Genomic DNA, 11,127 nt, shown 5'->3' with positions numbered 1-11,127 from the left:
ATTGAAATGGCCATACTGTCCAAAGCAATTTATAGATCAAATGCAATTCCTCTCAAACTACCAATGACATTTTTTCACAGAATTAGAAAAAGCTATTCTAAAATGCACATGGAACCAAAAGAGAGCCCGAATAGCTAAAGCAATCTTAAACAAAAAGAAAGCCAGAGTCCTCATATTACCTGAGTTCAAACTATACTACAAAACCACAGCAACCAAAACTGCATGGTATAGGTAGAAAAAAGACACATAGACCAATGAAACACAAAAGATAACCCACAAATAAAGCCACACATCTGATCTTCAACAAAGCTGACAAAAACAATAAATGGGGAAAAGGCCCTTAATTCAATAAATGGTGCTGGAATAACTGGCCAGCTATACACAGAAGATTGAAACTGGACCCTTCCCTTTCACCATATGCAAAATTCAACTCAAGATGGATTAAAGACTTCAGTGTAAGGCTTCAAACTATAAAAATCCTAGAAGAAAACCTAGAAATGCTCTTCTTGATATGAGTCTTGGCAAAAAACTTATGGTTAAGTCCTCAAAAGCAATTACTACAAAAACAAAATTGACAAATGAGACCTAATGAAGCTAAAGAGCTTCTGTACAGCTAGAAAAACTATCAACAGAGTAAACAGACAACCTGCAGAATGGGAGAAGATACTCACAAACTATGCATCCAACAGAGGTCTAATGTGTAATATCTATAAGGAGTTTAAATCAACAAGCAAAAGACAAATAACCCCCGTTAAAAAGTGGGCAAAAGACATGAATGAACACTTCTCAAAAGAAGTAATACAAACAGCCAACACATGTATGAAAAAATGCTCAGCATCACTAGTCATCACAGAAATGGAAATCAAAACCACAAGTAGACACCATTTCACAGCAGTCCAAATGGCTTTTACCAAAAAGTCAAAAAGTAACAGAGCGAGGTGGTGGGCGCCTGTAGTCCCAGCTACTCGGGAGGCTGAGGCAGGAGAATGGCATAAACCTGGGAGGTGGAGCTTGCAGTGAGCTGAGATCCAGCCACTGCACTCCAGCCTGGGCGACAGAGCGAGACTCCGTCTCAAAAAAAAAAAAAAAAAAAAAGTAACAGATGTTGATGAGCATGCAGAGAAAAGGATGCACTTATACACTGTTGTCTGGAATGGAAATTAGTCCAGACACTGTGGGAAGCAGTTTGGAGATTTCTCAAAGAACTCTGAGGTTGAACGACCATTCAACCCAGCAATCCCATTACTGGGTATATGTCCAAAGGAAAACAAATCGTTCTACCAAGAGGACACACGCACCCATATGTTCATTGCAGCACAGTTCACAAAGGCAAAGATGTGGAATCAACCCAGGTGCCCATCACTGGTGGATTAAACAAAATGTGGTACATATGCACCATGGAATATTATGCAGCCATAAAACAAAACAAAATCAATCCTTTGCAGCAACACGGATGGAGCTGGAGGCCATTGTAGTAATAAGTAAATTAACACAGGAACAGAAAATCAAACACCACCTATTCTCACTTATAAGTGGGAGCCAAACATTGGACACTCACGGACACGGTGAAAGGAAAATAGATCCAGGGACCCCCAAATCACTAAGCTAAAGGGAGAAGGGGAGAAGTCAAGCTGGGAACTGCTTAAGAGCAACCTACCTCCCCTTCTTTTCAAAGTCACCCTCTGCTCACTGAGATAAATGCACATCTGATTGCCTCCTTTGGAGCGGCTCATCAGAAACTCCAAGGAATGCAGTCATTTGTCTCTTACCTACCTATGAGCTGGAAGCCCCCTGTCCTCTTGGAGTCTTCCTGCCTTTGCTTCGAGCTGTCCCGCCTTTCCAGACCGAGCCAATGTTCATCTTACGTATGGTGATTGATGTCTCATGTCTCCCTAGAATGTATAAAACCAAACTGTGTTCTCATCACCTTGGGCACCTGTCATCAGGACCTCCTGAGGCTGTGTCACGGGTGTGAGTCCTCAACCTTGGCAAAATAAACTTTTTAAATTAACTGAGGCCTGGCTCAAATTTTCCAGGTTCACAACACAAAGAAGGGAACAACAGACAAGATTAGCAGATGATTTCAAAATGGTCGTATTTCAGTAACTTCAATAACGCAGGCTGGGGAGACAGGTTAGAGAGTGATTGTCAGCCAGTGGTTGCCTGCACAGAACTGATGGTGTCCCCTCCTGCAGGATGGCTCCACCCCACACTTTACCCTGGTTGCGATCAGGTGTGGCCTGAAAGGCAGCCCTAGAGATCGGAGCATGGAGGTAATGAGAGCTCGCTGGCCCAGACTCCTTCTAGAGGAGTCACTGGAGCTGGCTGGTCGGCCCCTGTGCTGCCCTGGGGCAAGGCCACTGCAGAGATGCTCCCCAGGCAGCCCCTCTCCCCAGGTGTCTTCTTCCTCGGCCCCTTCAGGCCCCACAGCTGGCTGTTGTTGACCCCAACACCAACCCTCGGTTGGGGTTCCCTACTTCCTGTTCTGCGGATTGTCCTGACGCTGTCCTCAGGCCACGCAGCCCCAGGGCGCTTTCGTCTCTCCTGGGATCCTGGGGCTGAGACCAGTTTCTTAGGGCTTCCTGCAGATCGGATTAGGGTGGAAGCACCTCTCCTATTGCAGGTTAGGAAGCTGCCGAGCGGAAACCCAGCATCCTGGCTGAACCTGGGGTGCTGCTGGCTGATCTGGGATCCCGCAAACTACCCGGGCCTCAGAATCACCTGGGGAGGTTGCTTCAAATGCATATGTTCGGGTCCCTCCCAAAACCAGAGTCAGAATGTCCCGAGGTGGCACCCAGGAGCATGGGCCTGGCTGCCGCCATCCTCTCCTACCCCTTGGTTATTTGGGAGCCCGGATCTGCCTTCACTGAGCACACAACGAATCACTGCGTGCCCTGTGACTGGGATGTGCCCTGGGACTGAGAACAAGGTCACTGCTATAGGAGGTCTCCCTCTGCTGTCTCCCTAACTGCCAGCACCTCTGTGACCCTGCACGGTGGGGGCGCAATGCAGCCCAGGTCCCCATCGCCCACTGCTGTGCACCAGTGATGCTGCCGTCAGAAACGGCCCCACTTGGGCACAGAGACGGCTGGAAACCCTGGCCCAGAAGTTAGGTTTGAGAACGAAAAAAAAAACCAAAAACAAAGAACACAGTTGAAATCCTCCAGTTGATCTTCCTCACTTTGAAGAACGTTGAACTTGTGATAAGAAGGCAGCCTGAGATCAACGATGGCAGATCCATCGACTGGTCACAGTTCAGTTCTGTCCCTGACCTCTGTGTCCCTGGAGGACCAGGCCTGGTTCAGTCTGTTCCCACTGGGAAACCTCCTTGCTGTGCAGCAAGCACCAGCCTAGCGGGTGGGGACCCTGGTCCCTGTCTGCACCTGTGCAGGGGCAGAGACACAAGGCCCCGCTGCTTCTGGGAACCTGGGCTTCTCACGGCGGGTGGCTGCTCACGGGGCTGCGGGCCACTCCTGTCCTCACACCCAAAGCAGCCCTACACCCAGGCCAGGCTTCCTCAGTCTGGCAGAGTCACTCCCAAGGGGGCAACATTAGCTCGTGGGTGGACAAAAATTCTTGGCCATTGCAACATTTGCAATTCTCGGGAGGGTCAACACATGAACAGGTTTATAATTCCTGTGCGCGGTGAGAAAAGGAACATTCAAAAGATCTTCTTCTTTTTTTGAGACGGAGTCTCGCTCTGTCGTCCGGGCTGGAGTGCAGTGGCCGGATCTCAGCTCACTGCAAGCTCCGCCTCCCGGGTTCACGCCATTCTCCGGCCTCAGCCTCCCGAGTAGCTGGGACTACAGGCACCCGCCACCTCGCCCGGCTAGGTTTTTGTATTTTTTAGTAGAGATGGGGTTTCACCATGTTAGCCAGGATGGTCTCGATCTCCTGACCTCGTGATCCACCCGTCTCGGCCTCCCAAAGTGCTGGGATTACAGGCTTGAGCCACCGCGCCCGGCCCCCTTCAAAAGAAGATCTTAAGAGTAGCCTCTAACAGCTGCATCGGGACACACAGCTAACAAAGTCAAGGCCTGTAATCTAAAGCTGGCCTCTTGCCCATGTAATTGGGGTTTGTTAAATATTTCACTGGCAGGTACTGGTCATAAACCTGTTTATCATAAACCTGTAGAATAAAGACAGGAGGGAACCAGTCTGCCTCCAGCCCCCCACTCAACTGCATATTTACCTTATCGTTTGGGCAGTGCCACCGAGCGCCCATCAGAATCTCAGGAATGTCACGGCTGTTTCACCACTTGCCTCTCCCACCTTCTGGGCCGCACACATCCACCTGTTAGAAAATATAAGTGCACGGTGCCTCACAGAGCCTGCCTTGAGATACATTCTCAGTGGACACAGAGTCTGTGTTCCTGGGCTTAAGTCCTCCAGCTTGGCTCAGAATAAGTCTCCCCATGATTTCCCTCAGTTCTAGTGTTTACTATTCAGCTTTGGGTCAATGGTGGTATTATAATTTCATTGCAGAGGTGAGGGCTTGACTAGGAACATAATGTCTAAAAATCTTCCTTAGCGGATTAATAATAAGAAAATGGTAAGGAACACTCTCAGCACACAGGCCTGTGAAAACTGGCAGGTGAAACTCATTGGCCATTCTTGGACTAGATCATGCAACAAATACACGAGAGTTGCTCACGACGTGACAGGTGCCTCCCTTGCTGTTGGGGATACAGCAGCAGGTGACATTCTCGACAGCTGAGGAGCCTGGCAATTCCTCCTGAGGCTCCTCTCCAACCCAGCTTCCAGGTTCCAGACACTTCCCACCCAGAGTGTCCAAGTCCAGCCTGATACTTCCCACAGCAGAGCCTGGGGGCAGCCCAGACCCTCAACCCCTCACCCCCCGGTGGCACGCCATCAGCTGGAGCTGCCAGCCTGAGAACTCGGCAGCCCTTGTGTGCTTGGGAGCACAGCTCCGATATGGTGTGGCTGTGTCCCCACCCAAATCTCATCTTGAATTGGAGCTCCCATAATTCCCGCGTGTTGTGGGAGGGACCCAGTGGGAGATAACTGAGCCATGGGGGTGGTTTCCCCCATACTGTTCTCATGGTAGCAAATAAGTCTCATGAGATCTGATGTTTTTTTTGTTTGTTTTGTTTTGTTTGTTTGTTCGTTTTTTTTTTCTTTCTTTTTGAGACGGTGTCTCAGTTTGTCACCCAGGCTGGAGTTCAGTGGCACAATCTCAGCTCACTGCAACTTCCGCCTTCTGGGTTCAAGCGATTCTCCTGCCTCAGCCTCCTGAGTAGCTGGGATTACAGGTGCACGCCACCATGCCCAGCTAATTTTTGTATTTTTAGTAAAGACGGGGTTTCACCATATTGATCAGGCTGGTCTCGAACTCCTGACCTTGTGAGCCTCAAACCTCAGCCTCCCAAAGTGTTGGGTTTACAGGTGTGAGCCACTGCGCCCGGCCAAACTGATGGTTCTATAAGGGGAAACCCCCTTTGCTTGGCTCTCATTCTCTCTTGCCTGCCGCCATGTATGACATGCTTTCAGCTTCTGCCGTGATTGTGAGGCCTCCCCAGCCACGTGGAACTGTGAGTCCATTAAACTTCTTTTTCTTTATAAATTACCCAGTCTCAGGTATGGCTTTATCAGCAGCGTGAAAGTGGACCAACGCAAGCTCCAAGGACAGGCGGGAGGAGGAGGCCATGTGGCATCCAGAAAGAGCAAAAGGTAGCTCTGCGGTCAGTCAGGTCCGACTGGGTCCCTTGCTGGATTTCCATCTTTTGTGCAGTTCAGTGATTGATGTAAAATGTCCTCAACTCAAACTGCCATGGCCCCAGCAGCGAACACACTGCTAAGGCCCGGCAGTCAGACAGGATGGCATCACACAAACAACTCGGCAATGCTGGCTGATGAAATAGCCATCTTGCCCTTTCTGGGGGTTACAGACATCCGGGTCACCTTCCTCCAGCCACTCATTTCTGTCCTGATTGATGAGGCTCCCTGAAGCACTGACATGTCATTTGGTCAAAGGTCCATTGCCGATTCGGGGCTGTAATTGTGCTAAGTCTGGGGATAAAGAGGTGAACGAGACGCTGACCCAGTCTTCAAGGAGCATAACTTATTAAAGGGGCTTTCATTATAGTACTAAAACTTCTTCGCACAACGATGACTGCACGTGCACCACCCAGGGTGGTCCACAGGAAGACTCGGGGCGATGCAGGATCCCAGGCAGGCGGCAGTGTGGGCCGCGGTGCACATAGCAGGCCCGTAGGTCTGCTCCTCTGCTTCCTGGAGTCTCTGCTAACAGGAAAAAGATTAGCGCTGTGAACCAGTCCCAGACGTGATGATCTTCTCAATACTCTAGGAGGCGATGGAGGGATCCGTCTTACCCAACTGCCACTTTGGGAATCCTGCATTTTAGAAGGCTTGGCCTGAAGCTTCATTTCTGTTGACAGTGCGTAGACATCCAAATGCTCTCGTATCTTTCCCCATCAAAATCTTCTCTTCAGAAAGTGCCCTAAGAAAACAAACACATGCAATGGCTTTGACCAAATGACTGTGTCCTCCCTCTCAGAGGAACAAGGCAGTGGCTGACGGTGTCCTCCCTCTCAGAGGAACAGTGCGGTGGCTGACGGTGTCATCTCCCTCAGAGGAACAATGCAGTGGCTGATGGTGTCATCTCTCTCAGAGGAACAGTGCGGTGGCTGACTGTGTCCTCCCTCTCAGAGGAACAATGCAGTGGCTGACGGTGTCATCTCCCTCAGAGGAACAGTGCGGTGGCTGACTGTGTCCTCTCCCTCAGAGGAACAATGCAGTGGCTGATGGTGTCATCTCTCTCAGAGGAACAGTGCGGTGGCTGACTGTGTCCTCTCCCTCAGAGGAACAATGCAGTGGCTGACAGTACCGTCTCCCTCAGAGGAACAGTGCGGTGGCTGACTGTGTGGTCTCCCTCAGAGGAACAATGCGGTGGCTGACAGTGTCCTCTCCCTCAGAGGAATAATGCCATGACTGACTGTGTCGTCTCCCTCAGAGGAACAATGCGGTGGCTGACTGTGTCGTCTCCCTCAGAGGAACAATCTAATGCTGGCACTACTTCAGGCATCTCAAATCAGTGAATGAGGCTGCTCTGGGGTCTCAGGACATAGTCAGCCCAGGAGGGAGGTGGCGGAAGCCCCAGTGTACCAGCAAGGCATGCCCTAACCAGGAGTTGGGTGGATGATGCCAAATGCACAAATGCCCCACAGACGCAAGGTTAATACACAAAGCTTAGGCCTCCACGTGATGGCTTGCAGCTGGGCAGGTTGCATGTCATGCAGCTTTGGGAGCTGGATTCACGTGGCAGCCGTAGTGAGTTTGTATATTTACGGTGAGATTTTTCCAGCCAATGGAGGTCATGGGTCTGGAGGACGGGGATTCATCACAGTGACATCTGGGCTAGTGGAGCTGCTGCCGTTCCGACCCAGTGGCCTTGAAGCTGACTCCCCTGTAGCTGACCCGCGGCTCCCCATTGCCTGTGGAGTCCCCTCCTCTCCTGCCTCCTGCTGGCGTTTCACCTGACACCTTTATGCTCACAGCACACACTGCTTGCCCCAGAACTCCTCTCGGACCCCTCCTCCACATCAGGGAGTGGAAAGGACGGTGCCCTCTTCCCCTGCAGCTCTAGGGGATCCGTCCCCAACCTTGATGTGACAAAGGTTGGCTGTTGGGTGCTCCATTCAGATGCGCCCCCTCTTCAGCCCTGCCAGGGGCTTCCCCAGGACACTCAGAAAAAAATGGTCACCTTCTTTGAGGCCATTGGACCCTGCTTAGCTGTGGACTCTCCTGGAGCCCGAGGCCCTTCCACCTGGGACATGATGTCACTGTCCCCTCCAATGGCTGCCCCTCCTCACTGCCAAGAGGTTTTCTTCACTTCCAAGTGGAGCAAGGAGCCCCTGCTGTGTGCTCCTGGGTGGTCCTGTGCTCTCCCCGCCACATTCATCACACAACCTGACACGTCGCTCGTCCATCTTCTCTGTCTCCATGCTCCTTAATGGAACCCAACACAGTCTCTACCTAGTCCACATCTAGGCTGTCTAGTCTATACGCAGTCTATGTCCCGTCAATATCCAGTCTACATCTAGTCTGTAAGTATCTAGTCAATATCCACTCTACATCTAGTCTGATCTATATCTAGTCTACATCTAGGCTGTGTCTAGTCTATTTCTAGTCAGTATCTCATGTAGATTCAGTCCGTCTGGTCTAACGTATCTAGTCAATATGTACTCGACGTCTAGTCTATATCTAGGCTGTATCTAGTCTATTTCCATCTATATCCAGTCTTCGTCAAGTCAGTATCTTCTCTATATTTCATCTATTAATACATGTAGTCTACATCTAATCTATATGTATCTAATCAATATCCAATCTACACTTGGTCTACAGCTAAGCTATATAGGCTGCAAACCTGTAGAGCTATACCCGGTCTCCATCTAGTCTATAGTCCATATGTAGTCTATACATAGTCTATATTTAGCCTGTATTTGGTCTGTGTTGAATCTGTACACAGTCTCCAGCCAGTCTGTATCTAACCTGCATGGAGTCTCGGCCTATTTTATGTCTACCTTGGTCACAGAGCTAGGAGCACAGAGCCAGGCTCCCGCTAGCTGAATGAACAAGTGAAGGAAGAGATGGCAAGATGAATGATCACTGCTAACCTGGACTTGCTTATAGTCTCCACCACCGGGTTGATGTTACTCTAGTGCCTGCTCAGAGGCAGCACGACAACGCCCCAGGCAAAGCTCTAGCTACCTCCACACGCGAGACCAGGGAGGTCCTTACTCACAGGGTTCATAAGACAGACAATTCTGGAGCATCCAGAAGAGCCGTTTTCCCCAGTTATCTTCACAGGTAACACAGCCGTGGCCCTCCGACCCCTGAGAGGGTGGGACCTCCTCTTTCTTTACAGGGAAGGGGTTGACTCTGCCAGGACCTGGGCGCAGGACACGACGACTCTGCCCAACAAGCTGCCACCGCCCCCTGGCAGCTCAGACGGCTGTATCCTTTCTATTTTCTTTCTATTTTTACTGACATTTATTTTTTCACATGAAAGATGCTGTTTTCTGTTTTTTGGAGACGGAGTCTCCCTCTGTCACAACCTCCTGCTTGTGGGTTCAAGCGATTCTCCCACCTCAGCCTCCAGAGTAGCTGGGGCTACAGGCACAAGCCACCACGCCTGGTTAATTTTTGTTTTGTTTGTTTTTGGTTGGTTTTTTTTTTGGTATTTTTGGTAGAGATGGGTTTTTACCTATTACCCAGCCTGGCCTCATACTCCTAAGCTCAGGTGATCCTCCAGCCTCGGCCTCCCAACGTGCTGGGGTTACAGGCAGGAGCCACTGCACCTGGCCAAAAAAGTCTTATTAGGTAGACAATTTTATAGCTGAAAATTGAGTCTGGAATGAGTTACATAATTTGAGCTCAAACAGCAATTAACAGGAATGGAGCTCACCCAAATCTCACGGCTTCGGGTGCATTATTTGCCAAAAATACAAAGACTCTGTGACCATCAGGTGACAAGCAAAGATTTTCACTTTAAAAAGTCATGGAGCCGGGCGCGGTGGCTCACGCCTGTAATCCCAGCACTTTGGGAGGCCGAGGCAGGCGGATCACCTGAGGTCAGGAGTTCCAGACCAGCCTGGTCCAAATGGTGAAACCCTGTCTGTACTAAAAATACGAAAATTAGCTGGGTGTGGCGGTGGGCGCCTGTAATCCCAGCTACTCAGGAGGCTGAGGCAGGAAATCGCTTGAACCTGGGAGGCGGAGCTTGCAGTGAGCAGAGATCGTGCCACCACTGCACTCCAGCCTGGGCGACAGAGAGAGACTCTGTCTCAAAAAAAAAAAAAAAAGAAAGAAAAACTCATGGAGCCACTACTGAAGTAGGACGGGGGCGGAATCAGTCATAATTTAGAGTTAAGGTGAGGTTGGTGGAGCAAAGCTCATCTGGGCTGTGCTTGTCCCCAGACTTTACATCTAGCAGGGAAAAGACCTGCGCTGGTTGCAGCGGGCAGAGACTCTTGGTGAACGGTAAAGCCTGGCCCAGGTGCAGGCCTCACGGCTCACACTGGACGCCTTCCTGGAGATTAGTCACCGTGGATCCGCAGTGGGCAATGGGGAGATATGGAGATTATTTCAAGTAACAAGGATGAGGGGAGAAAACAGGCTGAGCAAACACAAAGACAGGAAAGGTGTGTTTGGAATGCCTGGGGGAACTGAGTCACTCAGGAAGGAGGGGTACTGGGGAGCGCTGTGCGGCAGGGTCTGGAAGGCTCCCGCTGGGCCCAGGTGCACCGTCTTTTGTAACCACAGTCTTGGCCTCTGCAAGGCTTGAGCTCTTAGCCACTGGCCTCTAATTGCCCGATGGTCTGGGTCTGATGTGGCTGCTTCTCATCATAACTTCGGCTGCTTCTCATCATAACTTCATTGCCTTTACCTTCAGGCAGTGTAGGAAGTCAGGGAAGAGGTCCAGAATCTTCTCCTTCCCCTGCTGCCTGAAAGCATGAGTGAGTCTCTGCGTTTTTCTAAAACTCACTATGGGATGTGGGGGAGGGTCTCTGAGCCTGAGGGCTCTATGGGCTGTGCTCAAATGCCCAGGAAAGGAGAATTCAGCATCTATGCCTGAGCTAGGCACTTTGATAGGAACATCTCAGGTCATCTGTACAGCAGACTCGCAAGGTGGATGGCGTAATTCTTTCTGGTTTATAAAGGAAAAAAAAAAGATTTGGAAAGGTCACGTGAGTTGGTAAAGGCCACAGAGCTAATAAATTGCAGTCATTTTATTTCAAGCACTCAGGTTCCTAAAGTTACACGATTTTGTCTTTCGGATGCGAAGCTTTCAATGAACTCTGCAATTCTATCCATGTTTCGGGGCTAGCAAGGAACAAATTAAAGTTTTAGTCCAATGTAGACTTTGTTTCTCTACATTTGGTAAAATGAAGAGAGTACCTGACTCAGGGTCAGAAGCAGTGGGTTCCAGTCTTGAGTCCAGCAGTTCCTGACTGCAGGGCATGGGAGGCAGGCACCGAGGAGTTGAGAGAGAGGTTGCTGGACACAGCCCAGCCAAGAGTCTTCCCGGCAAGCTCAGGGTCCCAAGTTTCCACAGAGTGCGTGGCAACAACACGGCGTCAAACA

This window comes from Macaca mulatta, chromosome 13 (assembly GCF_049350105.2).
Source record: "Macaca mulatta isolate MMU2019108-1 chromosome 13, T2T-MMU8v2.0, whole genome shotgun sequence".
In the NCBI taxonomy this organism is placed as follows: Eukaryota; Metazoa; Chordata; class Mammalia; order Primates; family Cercopithecidae; genus Macaca; species Macaca mulatta.
Note: the sequence above shows the minus strand (reverse complement) of the source record.